Raw genomic sequence first — 25039 nt, 5'->3', positions numbered from 1 at the left:
GTTTAAAGGAAATAATAATGAATTTCTAGATTTCAAGAATGAGCAGAACATTATTTTCCACTTAACTGCATTTTCTCTTAGAATATTTTGTCATGTGATGTTTAAGAAAAATTTGAGAAGCTCAGTCAATGCAGATATTAATCCATCTATTTTCTTTGAATATTGAGTCCCTGCTAGGTATCATATGTCCCCCCCCCCCCACCTTCCTGCCCTACCTTTTGTTTTATTTTATATAATAAAAGCTCATTCTTGCTTTGGACAACCTGGCAGGCTGCCGAATGTAACCTACCCACGTGGCAGAGTCTGGCAAACTCCCCGTGGTGTACCCAATATGCCAAATACTAATAACAATAAGGGGTTTCATTCTCCTAACCCTGAAAGAGCCTTGAATGTGGCACTTTTTAGAATCTCAGGGCTAGGACAAAGAAGAGATTACTGGTGCCTGTTCGAGGCAATTGACAAACAATAGGATGATCATGATCGTGATACAATTCCTGAAGTATCTGTCTTGAATTAGTCTAGTGTTCCTCAACTGCCTCACATCCCAAATTAGGAAACTGAGGTTGTGCTGTCATCAGAGAATAAGTATTTTAGGGGCTAGAAGACTATGTGAAAAAAAAAAAAAACTAAAATTCACTGACTTCAAAAATTTATTTTTTCAACTTGTTTTGGAGGAGTTCTGAAGTTCTGAGGCCACAAGTGTGAGAGGTTGGTGATAGTGCATAATGAGGATCATAGCTTCCTGAAAGATGTGTATAAATCAGTATCACATCTTGTACACCATGTTTCTTAAGAGAAACTATAATAAAAATTATTCTAGAATATATATGGTTGATTTCTGAATAATATAGATTTGAACTATATGGGTCCACTAAATATGGATTCAAAAATGACTTATTAGTGCATCAATCGTATTTGTAAGTTAAAGTTTATTTTTGACATTATATGTATACACATATATGTTTATGAATATATGTATATATATGTCAAGTGTTAGTATGTGTTTTATGTTCCATGAAACGGTACTGATGGATCTATTCATAGATCATTCATATTGTAAACAAACTAAATTCTTTTCTATAAGATAATATTTGGACTGGAGTGATAGCACAGTGGTAGGGCGTTTGTCTTGCACGCAGCCAACATGGGCGACCCGAGTTCGATTCCTCCACTCCCTTGGAGAGCCAGGCAAGCTACCGAGAGTATCTTGCCTGCACAACAAAGCCTGGCAAGCTCCCCGTGGCGTATTCGATATGCCAAACACAGTAACAACAAGCCTCACAATGGAGACGTTACTGGGCCCACTCGAGTAAATTGATGAACAATGGGAGGACCGTGACCATGAAGGCAATATTTAAAGTACAGCAGCAAAAATTTATTTTATCATTAATCTTTTCATATCATTTATTTTCTCTTGCATTAGTTTAAGAATATAGTCCATACTGTATAAACACATAATGCAACTTATGTGTTAATGTGCTATTTGTGTTGTTGGTAAAGTGTTCAGTCAAGAGTAGGGTAAAGTAAAGTTTGAGGAAATAAAAAGTAATAAAAATAAAAAAGGGGGGAAGGGTCAGCATCACTACCAATAAAAGAGCTCCAGCTTCCTCTTTGCTGATCCAAGATTATAAAAGAGTAGATTATATGAAGATCATTTATTATACAGTATATAATAAGTATAATGAAGGTGAAAGAGAGTAAGAGTAAGCTAAAAATTGTGGTAAATTGACTACTTTGTATCTTGTAGCAGTTATTAGCATTGATCTAGGTTTCTTAAAGGTTAGTATTTCATTTATTCTTGTGAAAAATCAGGATATTCTAAGAATCTCAAAAAGTAAATATCTGGGCAGAAAGTAGGATATATAGTGTCAAAAGGTTAAAGTTGAGTAATCAGTTGGATTGAGGTGTTGTCAGTCTATAATTATAATTAACAATATCTAGTTCATTGCTATAAATCATAGTTGAATCATAGCATGGAAAATTGATGGGAGAAAATCTACAAATATGTTTAATATCATGACTTAATTAAAAATATTTTAATTCAGTATTTTATTTTTTTATTATTTTTTAGTGTAGGAGTACTGCTATTTGTTCAGCCACTGATTAGCTGATTAAATTGGGCATGGATGCCACTTACTTTTTTTTTATAATTTTATTTATTTATTTTTCTTCTTATATGTATTTATTGAATCACTGTGGGAAAAGTTATCAAGCTTTCAGGTTTATGTCTCGGTCATGCAATGATCAAACACCTTTGCCTTCACCAGTACTCATTTTTCACCACCAAGAACCCCAATATACCCCCCTCCCACCCCTCTCAATGCCTGTGAGGCAGATGATTTCCACTTAACTCTTCTCTACATTGATTACATTCATCATTTCGACAAAAGATGCACCATTATTGTTTAGAACTTCCCCCCCAACAATCAGAATTGCTGAAAAGGCATTGTGAAATACTTTGTTTTCTATAGCTGGTTATGAGAATCATACAATCTTGCGTGGCTGCAATAGCAGCCTTGCAATTTTGGATTTCTGCAAAGAGCCAGATAATTACGAGATTGGTTTCTGTGCGTCTGGTGTTATGGCTGCGCCAGAGAGTGGCTCCTGGGGGGCAACTCGTGACCTTGGTAGGGTGTGAAGGACAAGCCAGTACCGTCCCCCTTCCCATGAGAATGCAGTTGCCCCATCACCGCTGGCTCATACCTGCCTTTCCAAGAAGCACTGAGGCAGCGGCCACCTTGTATGCAGTCCAGATGCATTTCTGCCAAAAGCCCCTGGGTTTTGAGACTTGTTTCTGAGTCTCTGGGATCATGGCCATTAATTAGCTTTATCAGGAGCCAGAGAAACCATTTGTAGGGGTCTCGCTGGGATGGGGAGGAAAGGGTGGTTCCACCCCCATCTGGTGAGGCCCCACATGTCTCGTCACCAGGACGCCAAGGGGAACAGGCCAAGGCACGAAACTTGTTCCCACCTGGATTGGCCCAGAGCCACTGCAGGAACAGGACGCATTTCTGCCAAGAGCCCTTGGATTCCAAGATTCGTTTCTTAGTCTTTGGGATCATGGCTATTAAGCAGTTCGATCAGGAACCAGAGAGGCCATGCCTCCAATTATATAGCTGAGCCAGAGGTGATTTGTGGGTGTGTCTTCTACATACCTAACTTTTGGCCGTTTACTTTCTTGGTAAACTTTGCCCCAAGTTTTTGGGGTGTGGCCAAAGGCACAGCAGCAATTTTGGGGAATGTGAAAGCCTAACAGTGCTGTCAGGATGCTGCTGCACTCGCTTCACAGGTACAAATTGACCTGCTGGCGGCATCATACCCCCAATTCAGTATTTTAACTAAATATTTTATTTTGTGTATTTCCCAGATAGAGTAATGTGATTACATGGTAAAGGTAAAGGTAAAGGCCCTCCCGTTGATCGTCGATTTGCTCGAGCGGGCCCAGTAACGTCTCCATTGGAGACTTTGTTGTTACTGTGTCTGGCATATCAAATACTCTCGGTAGCTTGCCGGGCTCTCCGAGAGGAGCGGAGGAATCGAACTCGGGTCGGCCATGTTGGCCACGTGTAAGGCGAACGCCCTACCCACTGTGCTATCGCTCCAGCCCGTGATTACATGAGCCTATGGTAAATGGGGAATCCAAACAGCATGACTAAATTCTTTTCAATCTTCATTTTTGTTTCCCATAGCCTAGCTTACAGGGTGAATAACTCTTCACCAATGTAGCAATATGTCCCTTCCCACCCCCAACCACACAGAGAAAACCTGGCAATACTATTAAAAACTCATGGATGATATCAACTCTCAACAAATGGAGATTTCTAGGATTATGAAAGATTAAAAAGGGCATAGAGAATGAAACCTCACACAATACTAAACTTAATGGAGTAAAACTGAAAGACTTTCCTGAGAGACTATGCATCAAACAAGTATGTATGAAACAATAATGTTGAGTGGTCAACATTATTATTTAATGTTGGGTTGAATTCTTAGCAAGAGCAATAATGCAATAAAAAGAATTAGGAATTTACACTGGTTAAGAAGTTAACTGTCACTGCTCACAGATCACATGATACTGTACATTAAAACTCATAGATTTTATTAAAAACTTTTAGAAAGAATAACTATAAAACAAAATGATAGGATACAAAGAAATTCACACAAATTTGTTGCATTCTTGTATATAAGAATGATATAGTAGAGAAATAAATCACAAGCAACAATTTTGTTTGCAATCATGTAAGAAAAAATCAGGTACCTAGAAACCAGCAGAATCCCCTACATAATTCATTCTAGCAAAGAGAAGAGCTAGCAATCTAAATGGTATTTTGCAATATTTTCACGCATGGAGATGCCCCTATAGAGAAATTGTAGCCAACATCGACGTTTAGAGAGATATCAGCACAAGGAAACCATATTTTTGGAAATGTTCACATTTCTAGGAGGAGAGATAATTCTACAGGTGAACAATTTTATAGTTAAACCTCCTTAAATTGCACTTGGAAATCTAGCAGGTATTTGGAGTTTCTTTATCCCCACCTACCTCAAATGATGTTGAAGACAGTGCAGCACAAGCAATGTGGAACAATCTATTTTATCATCCAGATATGCTCTTTTTCTTCCCCATAGAAGTATCACAAGGAGTGGGAACAACCTTCACTTGTTGATGAGACTATGATTGCCCATTTATCCACACAGAATAGGAGTTTTGTCATCACCAGAATCTTCCAGAGAATGGCACATGGTGAAATCTATCATTTATGTTTTTGTCATTTCAGGGAGCACTAAAATTTGTGATCACTTAATCACTTAACATCCCGTTATTCATTGATTTGCTCGAGCAGGAACCAGTAATGTCTCCATTCGCCCCTGTCACACATTAGTGTAGCCCGATAGTGTCTGTTAGTTCTAGGAACAAGAAGACCCTCAAACCAATCGGTCAGGTCTTGATGAAGAAGTCTGACCATCTCTGTAGGTGGGCAGCCACGTGGTCTTTTGACATCCTGTGGAATCCAGCCATAACGGCTCTAGTCTAGCCATCCTCTCCAAATCTCATTATCAGTCCAGCCCATCTGATTTTCAATGCCTTGGCAAACAAGGCAGTGAATGTCCATGATTGTTGACCTTGGATGGAGGTCAGAACTCTGAATTTTTTCTCTCATTTGAGTGAAACGTGATACTCCAAGGATAGCTCTTTAGATTCCTTTTTGGGAGATTTGAATAGTGTTCTCATCCTGTTTTCCTAGGGCCCAGGTCTCTGAGGTGTATGTTAATGGAGGAAGAACAATGGGATCAAAGAGATGTGCCCAGAGCCAGAAGTTTTTTGTCCTCTTAGCTATTTCTTTGATGCTCTTGAAGGCATTCCAAGCCACTCTCTTCCTCCTGAGTAACTCAGGTGCCAGGTCGTTAGTCATGTTAACTTCTCAATCTAGGTACACATAACTGTTGCATTCAGAGATGGTTGTTCCATGGACAGCGAATGGGATGTCAGGAATGAGACTGTTTCTCATGAACATTGTCTTTGTGAGACTCAACTGTAATCCTACCTTTCCACACTCATGGTCGAAGTCAACCAGCATTTGTGCTGCTTGGCTAATGTTTGGTGTTATTAGAACGATGTCATTAGCAAAGGAGAGGTGGTGTAGTTGCTGACCATCTACCTTCACTCCCATTCCTTCCCATTCCAGTCACATGACGTTCTGGAGGGTGGAACTGAAGAGTTTTGGTGGAATGGTATCAACCTGCCGAACCCCTCTCTTGACATCGATGATCATTTCTTTGGAGAATGGTGAGATCCTGGTAGTGAATCCGTAATATAGCTCACAGAGGATCCTGATGTATTGAGTTTGAACGCCCCTTTTAGCTAGCGCTTTGATGAAACTTCAGTCTCAACAGAATCAAAGGCCTTCTTTAAATGAATGAATGTTAGACAGAGCGGCATTTGAACTCCTGAGAAACCTCAATAAGCTAGGTTATCATGTGGATATGGTCGATTGTGCTGAATCCTTTATGGAACCTGGCTTGCTCGCATGGTTGTCCTTCATCTAGTGTTCTGCCAATTATATTCAGGATGACTCAAGTGAACAGCTTGTAGACGACAGACAACAGGCAGATTGGGCAATAGTTGTCAATGTCGTGGATGTCTCCCTTGTTGTACAGTAGTAGGGTCCTGCTGGTTTTCCAATGGGACAGAATCTTGCATTCAGACAGGTAACCTGTGAAGAACCGAGCCAGTGTATTGATGAGTACTGATGGCAGATTCTTCAGATGTTCTGGTTTTATCTTGTCTGGGCCAGGTGTTATTCACTTATTTACTGATGAAATGGTGTGATTGATTTGGAAGAGAGAATGTTGAGAAGGACATATCCATCCTGTGGAATTTGCAATGTGGGCAGGTGGACATGGCTATTGAAAGGATCCGAGTAGAAGTCATGGATAATCTTCTCCATTCCCTTCTTGAAGATGTGATATAGCCATCAGGATTTGAGAGGGCAGTCATTTTGGTCTTGTAGTTGGCAAAGGATAGGCATGCGTTGCGAATGCTTTTCCCAGCTTCTGCCGCATCTTCCAGCACTGCTACTCTTTTTTTGTGATATAACACTTAAAGCTATAGATGTTGTATTCAATGCTTCTGAATTGAATAGAACCGCAAGAGTGTCATTTAACTTTGTAAGAGAACTGCTCACATCACTTTTCTGACTTTAGATCATGTTTAAAAAATTTTTACAATATTTACAAGTTCAGAGAATTTGTATGGACAAATTACATAATATAGCTATGTGTATGGATTATCATTTTGATATTATGAAGAGTCATTAGTATTAAGTATAAGAAGATAAGTATTTTGGGAGTGTGGTGCCAATGCCCGTTCCCCATCCTGTACTTCTGTATTTGAAGAGGGACCTCCCACAGTGGCTGTCTGAATGCTCCAATCTGGCCCTAGAAGAGTTCATCTATGAGGAGTATGTGGTCAGACAGGAGAGACTACTACCTGACAGAGCATTCTCAACTCGATGAAACAACTGATATGTGGCCAGGCACATGTGTCACCTACATCTTCCCTCTTGAGATGCATACAGTGGCTTTCTCCACCATTGGAGAGCCTATGTTCTCACTTGAGTGCATAACTCTCCCTCCCTCCTTCCCCTTCCTTAAAGCCTCCAAATAAAATCTGTTTTTACTTCACTGCTCATCGACCCCTAAAGCTATTTTCTGTGAGGAAGACAAGGACCTGGAAAGCCTGGGTAAGGACTAGGAGTGACTTTCCTTTTCTGTAAAGAGCAATTCCTTGTTGAGTGGTAGAAATTATCTCCTGTGCAGGGCAAATCAAGTCAACATCAGGTGTGGCTTGACAACTACTTAGAGGGGCTGGCAGGACTGGAGGTCCATGCTTAGGAGATCATTGCAGACTTTATCAGTCCTAGCCTTCCCAGTTGGTCCCAGGATGGCAGAGATGGATCTGGAGAAAGTGGCAGTCTCTCTCCTCTCTGTCTCATGTAAGCCACCCTGGGGCCCCACCGACTTCAATGTCTCAGTAAACCCTTTATCTTGGAATAAATTTAAAGGTGATTGTATGCAGTGTGTTGTTTAAACACACAAAAAAGGACTAACAAGGGGACTACAGCGACGTATCTCTCCCTCTGCCTGCGTTTGGTAGTCTCAGGCCTTTTCCCCACTCAGGGAGGTCGATGGCGATAGTCAGGCGAAGGAAGGAAACGGGGGCCAAGCTGGTTGGTCTTAGCAGCAGTTTATTACATGGGAGAAGTGTATGTCACAAAGGCTCAGGAGTCCTCAAGCACATGCATTCTGAGAAAGCACCCTGAGAGAGTCCCGAAAATCCCCTTATATACATCATGGTACCTCTAAAGGGCCAATCTAGTGATGTTATCAAAAGGAGTTTCAGAAAGAACATTGAGGCAGCAAAACATACATAGTTTCTTTATATCTACCTGCCAGTAATCTTGGCCTCACCTTTTACAAGCTCCAAGCACTTTGATTAGCACATCAAAGACCAGTCTGCTAGAGTTTGAAATCTACATCTCCAAGATCAGCCTGCCTGGAGCCAGGCATCTACATCTCAAAGATTAGGCCTGGTTTAGCACCTGGGATCTGCATACATAAGACCAGCTAGGTTCCTGTGAGATAAGGGAAACTGTCTCAATATACTGAAATCATTTACCAAAGACATTTTGAAGGGGAAAAAAGTTCAGTCTCATCCAAGCTACTCAGGACACAGGGGAAAGCAGTTTCTAGGACAGAATCTCACTTAGCAGATCGACTCACCCTAGAACAGAATTCCCTGGGTGTGTTTTTCCTCTCCTTGTCCGACAAACATATAAGCATACATAATATAAATCATTTTGTATGGACACAGTAAGAAATACTTTAAGCTTATAGAATTGCTCTCCTAGGGCCATCTCGATCTCAGACTGCAGTGCTCAGGCCAGATATCCTTCCTATTCCTAGCAGCGGGGTCCTAGTCTCGTCATTACTTTTGGATCATGACAGCATTTGCCTATGATCAAACTCTTAACCTATAGTTAAGAATCATGGCACGTTGGCCTGGCCCATCTCAATGCTAGGGTAGCACATAACTTACCAGCTTACCCTGGTTCCATCGAGTCCCACGGCTTGGGACCCAGTCTTTGGGGTGCTAGCAAGTGAGGGCAACTGAGGCTTAAATTGAGAAAGCAGATGCCTTGGAGTGAATAATATTCAAAGCCAATCAACTCCTATGTTACATAGCATAATATTAAATTAACTGTGGAGCGATAGCACAGCGGTAGGGCGTTCGCCTTATAAGCGGCCAACATGGCCGACCCGAGTTTGATTCCTCCACACCTCTCTGAGAGCCCGGCAAGCTACCGAGAGTATTCGATATGCCAAACAAAGTAACAACAAAGTCTCCAACAACAAACTGGGCCTGCGCGAGCAAATCGAGGATCACCGGGAGTGCCTTTACCTTTACCTTTACCTTTACCTGTATCTATACAAAGAGGACATTGCATTAAAGCAAAATATTCAAGAGACAAAAGGAGAGGAGAAAGGCAATATTAACTTACAGCACAAGTTCAGTGTCCTAGAAGGATGAGACCTTACAAATTGGTTGGGGTAGAAAGCATAGAAGTGGTTACAGACAAACAAAGTAATGGGAGCGACTCGGGAGCACTGTGATGGGTGCAACCTGATAAACCTACGCTCCATGTACTCCAACAGTGTATGTTTTTTGGGTTGTGAAGGGGAGGTCAAGGTGTAGGTAATTAGAAATTGTGGGAAGAAGTGGTAACTGACATTAAATGACAGTGGGGATTTCTGAGTTGCATAAAGGAGTCCTGGCTGTGTACTTTAACATTCTTGAACATATGTGAAATCCTTTAAAGTACACCCCTAGAAATGGAGATTGTCTAGTCCACTTTCAGCATGTTTCTCCCATCCGGGGAGGATTCTCCCAACACCCTTTATTTGGTGCTCCCTTCTCTATCTGAGCTCCCTTTTCCCCTAGCATGTGTGGCTCGCCTCCAAGCCATGGAGCAAAATTCCTGGTACTAATCTCGGCCACTCTTGGGTATTATTCTCCTATTTTGTTACTTTATGTTCCCCAGATGAATGCAATCTTTCGATGTCTATCTCTATCTTTCTGACTCATTTCACTTAACATGATACTTTCCATGTAGTACCACTTGTATGTAAATTTCATGACTTCATGATTGCCATTCAACACGTCTTTTGAAAACCACAACACCCAAAAGGAGAGAGAGAACAAAAGGGAGTGCCCTGCCACAGAAGCAGGGTAGGATGGGGGGGGGGGGGGGTTGGGGGTGGGAGAGATACTGGGACCCATGGTTGTGGAAAATGGGCACTGGTGGTGGGATGGGTACTTGATCATTGTATAACTGAAACCCAAGCACAAAAATTTGGAAGTCTACAACTGTACCTCATGGTGTTTCACTAATAAAAATTTAAAATAAATAAATAAATAAATAAATGTGAAAAGAAAAGAAATGGAAATGGGAAAAATATTGGAGAAAACTTGGTGTCTTCTCAGAGAGGTGGTTTTCCATTGGTTTAAGTGATCTCTGAGTGCAGTACAAGAAACAAGTCCTTCACACATCTAGATAGGTCAACCAAAGCAAAAAAATTTTGTATAAGATTTTGTGTTATACTAGCAAGTTATTTTCACACATGTAAAATATTCATACTGACTAGGAATAAGATATACTCAATTTTGTTCAGGTCTCCTTTTTCTGAACTTTTAGATATTGAGAATTTAAAATTATGGGTTAATAGTATGATTAAGCCCATATTATTCCTGAGAAGTATTAAGATTTCCAACTCTTTTCTACACGTGAACACTGCTTTCAAATAGTGCTGGAACTAATAAATTATCAATATCTCTTGATTTATACACAGTGTGTCAATAATTATAAAAATACTTACCTCTTTAGGTTAGGGAGTTCATAGAGCTTTACCATTTTATAGAATAAAACATTCCAATAAAAGTGGTTAAGTGGTTTCTTCAATGACATGATTTTTAAGCACCACTGAACCTGTTTTTTTTCTCCATTTTACTTGTAGGTAAGTTATTGTCTTGATGAGAAAATAATAACTGTTCTTAATCTAAGATTATGATTGAAATGAAAATAAATAAATAAATACCTGCTACAATGAGAACTACCATGTGGAGTCTCTAACTTATTTTATTGTCATAATGCAGTTTAAAATTTTTCTATTTTATTTTCTGATACTTGCAAAGCTTCTTCACCACGCTACCATCACAGTGCCAATAACTCCCCACCATGGAACCAATGTCTCTCTCCTCCCCACAACCTTACAGAGTAAGTCTTAGGATACAGTTCAAAACTAAGTTTTGATGAAAGCTCAGCAAAGTGAAATTTGAAGGAACTGAGTTCAATGTCATAAAGATTATAAATGACAAATCTACAAACAACTTTAAACTTAATGGAGATAAACTGCAATGCTTTCCACTGAAAACAGAAAACTGTCTATGCTCACCACTATTATTGGGCATTGTGTTGAAGTCTTAGCCAGAGCAGTAAGAAAATACAGAGAAATTAGAAACATTCAAATGGGTAAAGATATACAACTCTCACTATTCACAGATAAAATGATAGTGTTCATTAAAAACCATAGAGACATCATTAAAACTTTCAGAAAGAAAAAATCTACACAGTAAAACAGTAGGCTTCAAAAGAACAAGTAGAGATGATTTTGCATTCTTGTATGTAAAAATATGATTTAGAGGGAAAAGAAAATCAACAATTTCATTTACAGTAATCTTAGAACCAAATCAGAGCTGAGCAGAATCCCCTTTGCAGTGGATTCTAGCAAATGGCTACCCAAAGGTCAGATTTTGCAATAAAAAGAGTGTTCTCTTGCAACCTTTTCACCTGTGCTTTTGTCCCTATACAGAAATCATAGCCGACTCTTGCTGTTTAACAATATTTTCTCTTTATATTTTTGTTTCATATTCCACACTACTGGGCTGGAGCTATAGCACAGCGGTAGGGTGTTTGCCTTGCACGCAGGCAGTATGGCCGACCTGAGTTCGATTCCTCCGCCCCTCTCGGAGAGCCTGGCAAGCTACCGAGAGTATCTCGCCCGCATGGCAAAGCCTTGCAAGCTTCACGTGATGCATTCGATATGCCAAACACAGTAACAAGTGTTACAATGGAGACGTTACTGGGCCCACTCGAGCAAAATCGATGAACAATGGGAGGACTGTGACAGTGACCGTATTCCACACTACCACTTACAACACAATATAATTTTGCATCATATGGATTGCAGAAATAGCAAAGACAATTTTCATATAGTAAATCATCTTATGAACCCTGTGATAATAAAACTGTCTGACATGAGTTTCTCATGCTTACATTGCAGATCTGTATACCCCCTGTGGTAGCGCTGATTTTCCTGGGAAATCATGCAAAACCGAAGTTTTGTAAGTGAATATGTTCTGCTGGGGATTTCACAGAACCCTGATGTTCAGAAAGTATTATTTGTTTTATTTCTATTGATCTACCTTGCAACAGTCAGTGGCAACCTGCTGATTGTGGTGACCATCTTTAATAGTCCAGCACTAGTGGGTTCCCCAATGTACTTCTTCCTGGCTTTCCTGTCCTCCCTGGATGTGTGTGTCTCCTCTGTCGTTGCCCCTAAGATTATTTTTGACCTTCTCTCTGAGAAGAAAACCATCTCATTCGCAGACTGTATGATTCAGATCTTTTTTTTTTCATCTTTTTGCTGGTGTGGAGGTGATTGTCCTCACAGCCATGGCCTTTGACAGGTACGTGGCCATCTGCAAGCCTCTGCATTACACTACAATCATGAACTCAAGGCTGTGTAACATTCTGATTGGAGTAGCCTGGGCAGGGGGCCTTCTGCATTCCACCATACAAAACGCCTTTGCTTCCCAGCTGCCTCTGTGTGGTCCCAATATCATCAATCATTACATGTGTGACTTGTACCCATTAATGAAGCTTGCCTGTGCTAACACTTTTGAATTTGGCCCTATGGTGGCAGCCAACAGTGGACTCTTTTGCATCGTAATCTTCTCCATGTTGCTTGTGTCCTATGGTGTCATCCTGTTCTCCCTAAGAGGACACAGCAGTGAAGGGCAGAAGAAAGCGCTCTCCACCTGTGGATCCCACATTGCTGTTGTGGTTTTATTCTTTTGGTCCATGTACATTTGAATATGCGCGACCTCCATTTGTTTTCAGCTCTGACAAAATGGTGGGTATATTCTATTGTATGCTAACTCCTCTGCTGAATCCTGTAATTTATACTTTCAGAAATAGGGAAGTAAAGAATGCCATTAGAAAATTCTGGCAAACCTCGATGGCAAAACTGTGTTAAACTGAAGTTTCAAATTTCAACATTGAAGTATACAAATGTTCTTCTGGATTAAAACGTTTTTTTGACTGACTGAATGAAGACTATAATTCATTTAATAATACATATAGGAGACCTGGGAAAAAACATTGTTACTCCTCTATTACTTAGGTGTGCTAATAAGCATCTTAAAAAATCTTATATGTACTTTGAGTTGAATTGTATCAGCTATTAGAATTCAACATAAAAATAAAATTATGAATTGAAATAATATATAAATTCTTCTCATTCATTTAAATTTTATAGAATTGTGAGGATAAATAAAAATATTTACAGACAGGTAAGTCAAACTTACCTAACTGTTTCCTGGAGGAACACTTCTTATTTTAAAATTTTTTATTACAGCACTGTGATTTACAAAATTATTGATAGTTGATTTTTGGCATAATATTTTCAAAAGCAGTGCCACCACAAGTGTCACCACACCTCCGCTAGTGTTCCCATATTCACTCCCCACCCCAATCCCGAGCCATCTCTCTTGTCAACTTGGAAGGCACTTTACAAAATTTTAGCCCTAATTTCTATTTATCCATTATGTCTCCTTCATTTCTTCTCCCCTTGATGCTTTTTTTTTCTTTGTCCAGGAAGGCTTTTTCTGCTTTTAATTATATGTTAGACAGTTTTTCAGTTTGTCTGAAAATTTGTTCATGTTGTCTCTTCAAAGTGCTTACACACAATGTGTAATTTACAATATAATTTGCAAGTTAAGCTGTTCTAGATGTTTACATTCAATGTCAAATTTGTAAAGACATTAACGCTCAGAGCTAGAGAGATAGCACAGCGGTAGTGCGTTTGACTTGCACACAGCCAACATGGCCGACCCGAGTTCGATTCCTCCGCCCCTCTCGGAGAGCCCGGCAAGCTACCGAGAGTATCTCGTCCGCACAGCAGAGCCTGGCAAGCTCCCCGTGACGTATTCGATATGCCAGACACAGTAACAACAAAGTCTCCAATGGAGACATTACTGGGCCCGCTCGAGCAAATTGAAGAACAACGGGAAGGCCTTTACCTTTTTTATTAATGCTCAATGTATTTTTAAGTGATTATGGAAAGCATTCCCTTAATAGCTATGGTGAGTCATATTCATAAGCCTTCCTATATTCAAAAAATCTTAATTATATTTAAAGAGGGTTTAGTCTTATACATGAAAACAATTAAGGCTCCAATGATTCAAATTTCACTTTGCAAAATTTTCATCTTGGAGGTGATTTTTTTTTGAAAAAGTTGTTCTTTTATATTTCTGAAAAATATATAAAGTAGGGTTATATTTCCATATCCTAGAGTACTAAGACCCTTAGAAACTCAAGTTGGTACATGAAAAGCTACAATTTCTTTAATTATCACCTAAGTAACGATACAATAACATCTAGAAATGCAGAAACTATATAGTATATTTATATTATACTTTATAAATCGAGTATTAATATTGTAGTGTCCAAGAAGAGTTTTATTGATAATCAAATATAATTTGAACTATTTAAAAAGCCTCCAATCTCAAAGATAAACTGACATATAAATAATAGTGAAAAGTATAAATTATTATTATTGTTATTACTATTATTATTCATATAGTCTAGCCCACTGATGTACCTACAGCAACACACACGTGTTTAGTTTTAAGATACTTGCTTGTATTCTCTTATATACATTCTCTGTCCTTCTTAGAGAGCCCAGCAAGCTACAGAGAGTATCCTGCCTGCAAGGCAGAGGCTGGCAAGCTCCCCATGGCATATTTGATATGCCAAAAACAGTAACAAAAATGGGTGTCATTCCCCTGACCCTGAATGAGCCACCAATAAGGCACCATTGGGAAGGACGAGTAAGAGAGGCTGCTAAAGTCTCAGGGCTGGGACGAATGGTGACATTACTGGTGCCCACTCAAGCAAATTGATGAACAATGAGATAACAGTAATACAGTGATGATGATGATGATGATGATGATGATGATTTTACCCCAGGCTAAAATTATTGAGGGGTGACCAGTACAAAATGTTAAAGAAATAATGGCTGAATTCAGAGATAGATCTCTAAGGCAGCATTCATCTGATCTGACACATTATTTTTGGTATATGACGTTTGATCATTTATTGTCAAGGGCTGCCTGCCTGTGTTTATGGCCTCATGCTTTCTCTGATTATTAAATAATTAGGATTATAGGATCTAACTCATGGTTTTCCATTGTTTGCCTGCAAATTCATATCAGAAGTTTGTGTTTTGATATGAATGTCGATTTTATGAAGATCACAATTTTGTTTTTCTAAAATGATGCATGCTACTCTCCTCCTTAAGATTCTATAGATGAGTTTCTAAATTAGGGACAAGAAGGCCTCTTGTAGGTTCCCACGAAATTCCTGGGGCTAAAGGTGAAAGTCATGTAAATGGGGTGGCAACTTAAGGCTACAGGGCTAATTGGAGGGATGGAGTCATGGGAAGACATCATGGTCATAAATTGGCCTTGGTGCAAAAAAGGTTGAATGCAATGATGCTTTAGATCATATTTACTTTTATTTTATTTAGTTATAGTGAATGACAAAGATGCACGTGATTAGTTTCAAGTATATAATTATTCAAAACCAATCTCTTTACCTGTGTCCACTTCCCTCCACCAATGCCCCTCCCCACACTCTCAACTTGGGATCCCACCCAAAGTCTGCCTTTATTACAGGAGCTTTTCACAACTTTTGGCCCTGTGGTTTATAGTATTGCTTCTTATCAGGTTTCATGCAGAACACTTGACTGCCTTTCAGCTTCCCCTCCTTGTCCAGTAAAATAGTTGTGTACCAAGGTTGCATTCCCTTGGCTGTCTTATCCCTCCATATACCCAAGTGGCATGCTTCTAACTGAAAGTCAGTTCTCAGGATTATTTTCATTCCCTGCTATTTCTCCTCTCTGAAAACAGAATTTCATTGGTTTGGTCTTACTTCTCTATAAAACTTAAAGTTTTGAATTTATATAATTATGAAATAATTTTATTTTTACCAATTTTAGGATCATGTGGGTTGTTAATTGAAGTTTGCAGTTATTAGAACATCTCTTACTCTCTCTGTACAAATACAATTGTATCCTGATTCTAAAGATAATTAAGAGCTTCATTTTGTGTATAATTGTTTTGAAGTAAATGAATAATTTGCATGACTATGTCTGCATTCCATAGAAATATCCAGTATAGTCTTTTTGAGGTCTTATTTTCATAGAGTCATCTTCGAATCATCTCTTTAAATCCATAAGTATATTTCTTTGTCACATTTGAAACTCAATGGCCAATCTCTAGATTAACCAATCTCTCTAGTTGATTTTCTAGAAATCCTTCTCATTTAGAAACATGTAGAATTTATATTATGCTATCACACAAAATTTTGTATGACTAGTATTAGGAATGTGAAGAAATATGTAAGAAAGTGTGGAGAATAGGATAAAAGTATTTATTTTATAAATATATGTCTATTTAATTTAATTGAAAATTATTGGAAGTTGTAGGAGCCACACCCAGCATCGCTCAGGGATTATCCTGGAAGGTTCAAGGATCCATATGGTGTATCTAGGACTGAAGGTAGTTCAGCCACATGCAAGGAAAGTCCCTTTTCAGCTATATCCTTCCTCTAATACTGATTATTTTAGATGTAAAATCACTTAATCACTTAATCACTTAACTTCCCGTTAGTCGTCGATTTGCTCGAGCGGGCGCCAGTAATGTCTCCATTTGTCCCTGTTGCGTGCTAGTGTAGCCCAATGGCATCTGTTCGCTCCAGGAACATGAAGGGCCTCAAACCGATCGTTCATGATCTTGTCGAAGAAGTCTGACCATCTGGAAGGTGGGCGGCCACGCAGTCTTTTGACATCCCGTGGAATCCAGTCAGTAACAGCTCTAGTCCAGCGGTCATCTTTAAATCTCATTACGTGACCAGCCCATCTGATTTTCGACACCTTGGCAAATGAGACAGCGTCCCTGATCCTTGATCGTCGACGGATGTCAGAACTCCGGATTCTTTCTCTCATTTGAGTGAAACGTGATATTCCAAGCATAGCTCTTTCTATTCTTCTTTGGCAGACCTGAATAGCGTTCTCATCTTGTTTGCGTAGGGCCCAGGTCTCTGAGGCATATGTTAATGCAGGAAGAACAGTGGAATCAAAGAGATGTGCCCGGAGCCGGAGGTTCTTCGTCCTCTTAGCTATTTCTTCGATGTTCTTCAAGGCGTTCCAAGCTGCTCTCTTCCTCCTGCGCAGCTCGGGTGCCAGGTCATTTGTCATGTTGACCTCTCGACCTAGGTAAACATAGCTGTTGCATTTGGAGATGGTCGTTCCGTTGAGAGCGAATGGGGCGTCAGGAACAAGGCTGTTTCTCATAAACATTGTCTTTGTAAGATTCAGCTGTAGTCCTACCTTTCCACACTCACAGTCAAAGTTGGCCAGCATTTGTGCCGCTTGACTGATGTTTGGTGTTATTAAAACAATGTCATCAGCAAAGCGGAGGTGGTGTAGTTGCCGACCATCTATCTTCACTCCCATTCCTTCCCATTCCAGTCGTCGCATGATGTTCTCGAGGGTGGCACTGAAGAGTTTCAGTGAAATGGTATCACCCTGCCGCACCCCTCTCTTGACATCAACGATCACTTCTTTGTAGAATGTTGAGATCCTGGTAGTGAATCCGCAATACAGCTCACGGAGGATCCTGATGTATTGGGCTTGATTGCCCTGATTGGCTAGGGCTTCAATGACCGCTTCCATCTCAACAGAATCAAAGGCCTTCTTTAAATCAATGAACGTTAAACAGAGTGGCATCTTGAACTCCGGAGAAACCTCAATGAGCTTGGTTATTGTGTGGATATGGTCGATGGTGCTGAATCCTTTGCGGAACCCTGCTTGCTCGCATGGTTGTCCTTCATCTAGTGTTCTGCCAATCCTATTTAGGATGACTCGAGTGAACAACTTATAGATGTCAGACAATAGGCAGATCGGGCGATAGTTGCCAATGTCATGGATGTCTCCCTTCTTGAACAGTAGTACGGTCCTGCTGGTTTTCCATTGGGACGGAACCTTGCATTCAGACAGGTAGCAAGTGAAGAGCTGAGCCAGTGTATTGATGAGTACTGATGGCAGGTTCTTTAGGTGTTCAGGTCTGACCTTGTCTTTCAAAAATCCAAAAAAATGGAATAGAGAGATTATGTGTTATTTCATTAATATATTAGTACATGGCTTTGGTCCCCTTTTATCTCTGTATCTTTAGATTTTCTATTTGCATAAATTAAAATAGTAAGTAAAAATCTCTTCAAGAAAAAATGCCTTGGTCTAGAGAATCAATGGAGTTGTATTAAATCTTAAAGTACACTTACAAGTTATACTCCTCAAGTCTTCCAAAATGTTAAGAAAACAGAAATTCCTCAAAAGCATCTATAAAACCAATATTCAAACATACAGAAAGAAGATAAAAATATTTCAAAAAAACAAAAAAATGTCTACTTTCAATAATGAACATTGATGGAAACAATCCTAAACAAAAGGTCTTAAAATGAGTCCAGTAGCAAATCAAATGATTAATCCTCCTGGTCAATTAGGAGTCATCAGAAAGGTAAGGATAGTTATACATAAGTAGCACTGTAGATTTGCTTGAGTGGGCACCAGCAATGTCTCCATTGTGAGATTGTTGTTACTGTTTTTGGCATATTGAATACATCATGGTGAGTTTGCCAGGCTTTTCCATGCCGGCAGAATACTCTTAGTAGCTTGCCTGGCTCTCCAAGAGGGATGGAGAATCGAACCTGGATTGGCCACATGCAAGGCAACTTCCCTACCCGCTATGCTATACATAAGTAAATAGATTAATACATCTACACATAAAATAAAAGATATATTGTATTATTATATCAATCTATGAAAATAAATATTTTGACAAAATACAAATAACTTGAAAAAAACCCTCAACAAAATACAAACAAAAGAAAACCACGGCAGTAATGGCCATTTACAACGAACACATACCTGGTATGACACTCAAAAGTGAACGACTCAATGTTTTACTTCTCTTTGAGATAAATTATATAGCTATGATGTTCTGTTCCTTCACTATTGGACAACATAATAAAAACATTCTTAACATGAATCATGCAAAAAATATCAATATGATCATTTGTATAAGAAGGTCAAATTGTCTCTATTTGCAGGTGAAATAATAGAGGCTCCTAAGGACCCTCTTTAAGAAGTTCAGAAATAATAAACCAACACAGCTAAGAAGCAGTTTACAGAAATGCTCATAAAGATCACTGCACTGTAGCACTGTCATCCCATTATTCATCAATTTGCTCGTGCAGGTGCCAGTAACACTCCATTCGTCTCTACCAAATGCTAGCGTAGCCTAATTGCATTTGCTCACTCCAGGAACACAAAGTGAGGCACATTATTATTACTATTTTTGGATGTTGAATATGCCACGAGTAGCTTTCCAGGTTCTCCCGTGCAGATGGGATACTCTCGGTAGCTTGCTTGTCTCTCTGAGAATAAATATACAAGTAAAGGTAAAAGGTAAAGGCCCTCCCGTTGATCGTCGATTTGCTCGAGCGGGCCCAGTAACGTCTCCATTGGAGACTTTGTTGTTACTGTGTCTGGCATATCGAATACTCTCGGTAGCTTGCCGGGCTCTCCGAGAGGGGCGGAGGAATCGAACTCGGGTCGGCCATGTTGGCTGCTTGTAAGGCGAACACTCTACCCGCTGTGCTATCGCTCCAGCCCACCAAACACACATGTGCTACTGTGGATAGCACTTTCTTCTCTCTCACTATTTGCGTATAGGAAAGCCATGGACTTTTGGGTATTGATTTTATAGCCTGAAACTTTACTATAAAAGCCTATCATTTCTAGGAGTTTCTTGGTAGAGGTTTTAGGGTTCTCTCAGTATAGTATTATATCATCTGCGAATAGTGAGAGCTTGATTTCTTCCTTCCCTACCTGGATGCCCTTAACATCTTTTTCTTGCCTAATCGCTATTACAATTACTCCCAGTACTATATTGAACAGCAGTGGAGAGAGTGGACATCCTTGTCTCGTCCCTGGTCTTAGAGGAAAGGCTCTCAGTTTTCCCCATTGAGGATGATGCTTGCTGTAGACTTGTGGTAGATGGCTCTAACTATATTGAAGAAAGTCCCCTCTATCCCCACTTTGGCAAGGGTTTTCATCATAAATGGGTGCTGGATCTTGTCAAATGCTTTCTCTGCATCTATTGATATGATCATGCTTTTTATCTTTTCTTTTGTTGATATGATGGATTATGTTGATTGATTTCCGAATGTTAAACCATCCTTGCATCCCCGGGATGAATCCCACTTGGTCATGGTCTATGACCTTTTTGATGAGTTGTTGAATTTTATTTGCTAGTTTTGTTCAGAATCTTTGCATCCGAATTCATCAGGGATTTCGGCCTGTAGTTTTCTTTTCTGGTGGGATCTTGGTTTCCTTTTGATATGAGAGAGATATGGGCTCCATAGAAACTGTTTGAGAGAGTTTCTGTTTCTTCAATTTTCTGGAATAGCTTAAAAAGTACTGGCAATATGTCCTCTTTAAATGTTTGGAAAAATTCGCTAGTGAATCCATTTGGACCAGGGTTTTTGTTTTTGAGAAGACTTTTGTTGTTAATAGGTCTATTTAGGTACTAATAGTTGTTGTTAATAGGTCTATTTAGGTACTGTAGATCTTCTGATTCAGCCTTGGGAGATTATAGGAATCCAGGAATTTATCCATTTCTTCTAGGTTCTGTTGTTTCGTGGCATACAGACTTTCAAAGTACTCTCCGATGATCTTTTGAATTTCCTTGGTTTCTGTTGTGATAGCCCCATTCTCATTTCTGATTCGATTTATTAGGGTTCTCTCTCTCTGTTTCTTTGTGAGTATTGCTAGTGGTTAATCTATCTTATTTATTTTCTAGAAGAAGCAGCTCTTGGTATCACTGATCTTTTGGATTTTTTCTTTGGTTTCCATGTTGTTGATTTCTGCTCTAAAGATTATGATTTATTTCCTTCTGCCTGATTTGGGCTCCTTCTCTTGATCCTTTTCGAAGACCTTGAGCTGTGACGTTAAATTTTTTTATGTGGGCCCTTTCTTCCTTCCTGAGAAACACTTGCAGAGCTATGAATGTTCCCCTTAACACGACTTTAACTGCATCCCATAGGTTCTGGTAGCTCATGTCTTCATTCTCATTTGTTTCCAGGTATCTTTTGATTTCATCTTTGACTTCTTTCCTGGTCCATTAGTTGTTCAGCATTGAGTTTTTTAATTTCCGGGTGTTTGATTTGGTTCTCCGTGTCTGTGTGTGATTCACTTCTATCAGTGCATCATGGTCTGAAAAGATTGTTGATATTATTTCTATCTTCCTGATGTTATTGAGGTATGTTTTGTGTCCTAGCACTTGGTCTATATTGAAAAATATTCCATGCGCACTGGAGAAGAATGTGTATTCTTTCATTTTGGGGTATACACCCCTGTCTAGTTCTATAAGCCCTTTCTCTTCTATTTCTTCTTCCAAAGCCAGTGTTTCCTTGCTGAATTTTGTTCTTCTTGACCTACCCAGAGGTGATAAGGCGACGTTGAAGTCTCCAGCTAGTATTGTGTTGGTAGCAATGTCCTCCTTAAATCTTGTTAGCAGTTCTTTTAGATATTTAGCTGTTTCCTCATTAGGTGCGTGTATTTAAGAGTGTGATTTCTTCCTGTTGCATGTATCCCTTGATGAAAAGAAAATAGCCTTCGCTGTCCCTTCTAATCCTTTTCAACCTTAAATTAATGTTGTTGGATACTAGTATACTCATCCCAGCTTTTTTGAGGGTGCTATTTGTTTACAGGATTGTTTTCCATCCTTTAGCTTTGAGTTTGTGTTTGCTCTGACTGTTGAGATGAGTTTCTTGTAGGCAGCAGAATGTTGGATTCTGTCTTTGAATTCATTTTGCTACTCCGTGTCTCCTAATTGGTTAATTTAGACCATTGACGTTGAGAGTGATTATTGTTATGGGGTTTTGTGTCATCTTTTTGTAAGGGTCTGCTGTGCTTGTAGGTTTGTCTTGTCCTATAGTAGCCCCTTTAGCCCTTCTTTTAGGTTTGGTTTTGAGTCTATGAAGTTTCTGAGCTGCTGTTTATCTAGAAAATAGTGTACCGTTTCTTCATTTTGAATGAGAGTTTAGCCGGATAGAGTGTTCTTGGTGAAACATTCATTTCAGTGAGTTTTTTTCACTATATCTCGCCATTGCCTTTTGGCTTGGAGGGTTTCCTCTGATAGGTCTATTGTGAATCTAAGGGGTGTTCCTTTGTATGTGATTTCCTTATTTGATCTTTCTGCTTGCAGTATTGTGTCTCTATCAGCAGCATCGGTCATTCTAAGTATGATATGTCTTGGACTGTTTTTGTTAGGGTCTCTTTTAGCTGGCACCCTTCGGGTTCTGTAAGTCTGAATGGCTGCAATGTAGAGTTCTGGGAAATTTTCAGCAATGATTTGTTTAACCATGGCTTTTTCATTGGGATTGTTTCCCTGAGTTTCTGGCACTCCAATGATTCTAATTTATTCCTCTTGGAATCATCTCCTAGGACTCTGATTTGCTCTAGAGCTATTTTGAGGTCCCTTGCCATTGTTTGTTGTTGACTGTTGGCTTGGTGCAGCTGATCTTCCAGCTCACTGATTCTGTCTTCAGCTGTGGTCATTCTACTGGTGAGTGCATAGACTGAGTTTTTTATTTCATCTACAGAATCTTTAATTCATGACATTTCTGTGTGTAGCTTTCTACTTTCTGCTTTCATTTCTTCCTGGATTTTCTCGATTGTCCATTCCATTGTTTCTTTCATGTTCTCCTTCAATTTACTGGATATCTGTCTGACTGTCTCATTGAGTTCATTAAACATATTCATGACTTCATATCTGAATTTGTTGTCAGAGAGGTCCATTAGGTGAGTAGCACTTACTGAGACTTCTGGACTCTTTTCATTATCCTTCCCACGAGGCGGGGATTTGTGTTGTTTCTTCATGTTGGTGTGTAGGTTTGGGGATTGTGATATTATACTAGATTTCTTGGTATGACTAACAGCAAAAAATTTGACCACACCCATTTCTACTGAAGCAACACTCACTTCTGAAGAGGCCACGCCCCCACTGGAATCTGGTGTGTGTGTCGGGGGGGAGGTGGTAAAGGCTGGGTGAAGAGGTAGACCGGCACAGCATTGGGGTTGAAGAGGAAGAGGCAGAGGCTCAGGGCTGCTTTTGTCCCAGGGTCTGAGAGGATGCCTGGGGCACTTGCACAGAGATAGCCAAGTCCCAGGTTCGAATACTGGCAGATAAACTGACCTGGGTGAGTAAGAAAACCAGCACAGCGTTGGGGATGAAGAGCAGAACATTAATTTCTTGATCACTTGATTACTTGACATCTCATTACTCATCGATTTGCTTGAGCGGCTGCCAGTAACGTCTCCATTTGTCCCTGTCGTGTACTAGTGTAGCCCAATGGCATCTTCTCATTTTAGGAACATGAAGAGCCTCAAACCAATCTTTCAGGGTCTTGACGAAAAAGTCTGACCACCTCATAGGTGGGCGGCCACGCGGTCTTTTGACGTCCTGTGAAACCTAGTCGGTAACAACTCTAGTCCAATGGTCATCTCCAATTCACATTACATGTCCAGCCCTTCTCATTTTCGATGCCATGGCAAACAAGACACTGTCCTGGACTCTGGACCATCGACTGAGGTTGGACCAATGGATTCTTTCTCTCATTGAAGTGAAATGTGATACTCCAAGCATAGCTCTTTCAATTCCTCTTTGGGGGACCTGAATAGCATTCTCATCCTGTTTTCTTAGGGCTTAGGTCTCTGATGTAGGAAGAATAGTGGAATGGAAGAGATGTAACCAAAGCTGGAGGTTCTTCTTCCTCTTAGCTGTATCTTTGATGCTCTTGAAGGACTTCCAAGCTGCTCTCTTCCTCCTGTGCAACTAGGTGCCAGGTCATTTGGCATGTTGACTTCTCGACCAAGGTACATGTAACTGTTGCATTTGGAGATGGTTGTTCCATTGAGAGTGAATGGAACATGAGGAATGAGTGTGTTTCTCATAAACATTGTCTTCGTGACATTCAGCTGAAGTCTGACCTTCCCACACTCATGGTTGAAGTCGGACAGCATTTGTCCCACTTGTCTAATGTTTGGTGTTATTAGAATGATGTCATCAGCAAAGCAGAGGTGGTATAGTTACCGACTGTCTATCTTCTCTCCCATTCCTTCCCATTCAAGTCATTGCATGACGTTCTGGAGGGTGGCACTGAAGAGTTTTGGTGAAATGGTATCACCCTACCGAACCCCTCTCTTGATATGGATGATCACTTTTTTTTAGGATGGTGAGATCCTGGTAGTGAAACAGTAGTACAGCTCACGGAGGATCCTGATGTATTGAGTTTGAATGCCCTGATTGGCTAGGGTTTCAATGACCGCTTCCATCTCAAAAATCAAAGGCCTTCTTTGAATCAATGAACATTAGACAGAGCGGCAACTTGAAGTCCTGAGAAACCTCAATGAGCTTGGTTATCATGTGGATATGGTCGATGGTGCTGAATCCTTTGCGTAACCCAGCTTGCTTGCATGGTTGTTCTTCATTTAGTGTTCTGCCAGTCCTATTCAGGATGACTCGAGTGAACAGCTTATAGATGACAGACAATAGGCAGATGGGGTGATAGTTTCCAATGTTGTGGATATCTCCCTTCTTCTACAGCAGTACAATCCTGCTGGTTTTCCATTGGGATGGAACCTTGCATTCAGACAGGTTACATGTCAAGAGCCAAGCTATTAATTTCTTATAAAAAAGAATACCAGGACCCATAGAGAATGACTAACATACAATAGGTACTCAATATGTCAAATCACAAATCACAAATCATCCTGTTATTCGTCGATTGCCTCGAGCAGGCCACAGTAACGTCTCCTTCATCATAGCCCTGAGATTATATTCAAGGCTCTTTAGGAGAATGAGACCCATCATTGTTACTGGTATTTGGCATATTGGGTACGCCAAGGGGAGTTTGCCAGACTCTGCCCTGTGGGCAGGCTACATTCGGTAGCCTGCCAGTTTGTCCAAAGTAGGAATGAGATAATAAGATGTCATAATAAGATGTCGCGTGGT

At 40.0% G+C, this 25039-nt stretch overlaps 1 pseudogene; it reads left to right on the top strand.

Annotated features, from left to right (window-relative positions):
- Positions 1-11944: 11944 nt before the first annotated feature.
- LOC130042795 (olfactory receptor 4C15-like) lies at positions 11945-12876 on the top strand (annotated as a pseudogene).
- Positions 12877-25039: the final 12163 nt, after the last annotated feature.

Source organism: Sorex fumeus, unplaced genomic scaffold, assembly GCF_029834395.1.
Source record: "Sorex fumeus unplaced genomic scaffold, SorFum_2.1 ptg000007l, whole genome shotgun sequence".
Lineage (NCBI taxonomy): Eukaryota > Metazoa > Chordata > Mammalia > Eulipotyphla > Soricidae > Sorex > Sorex fumeus.
Note: the sequence above shows the minus strand (reverse complement) of the source record. Positions and strands in the feature narration are given on the sequence as shown.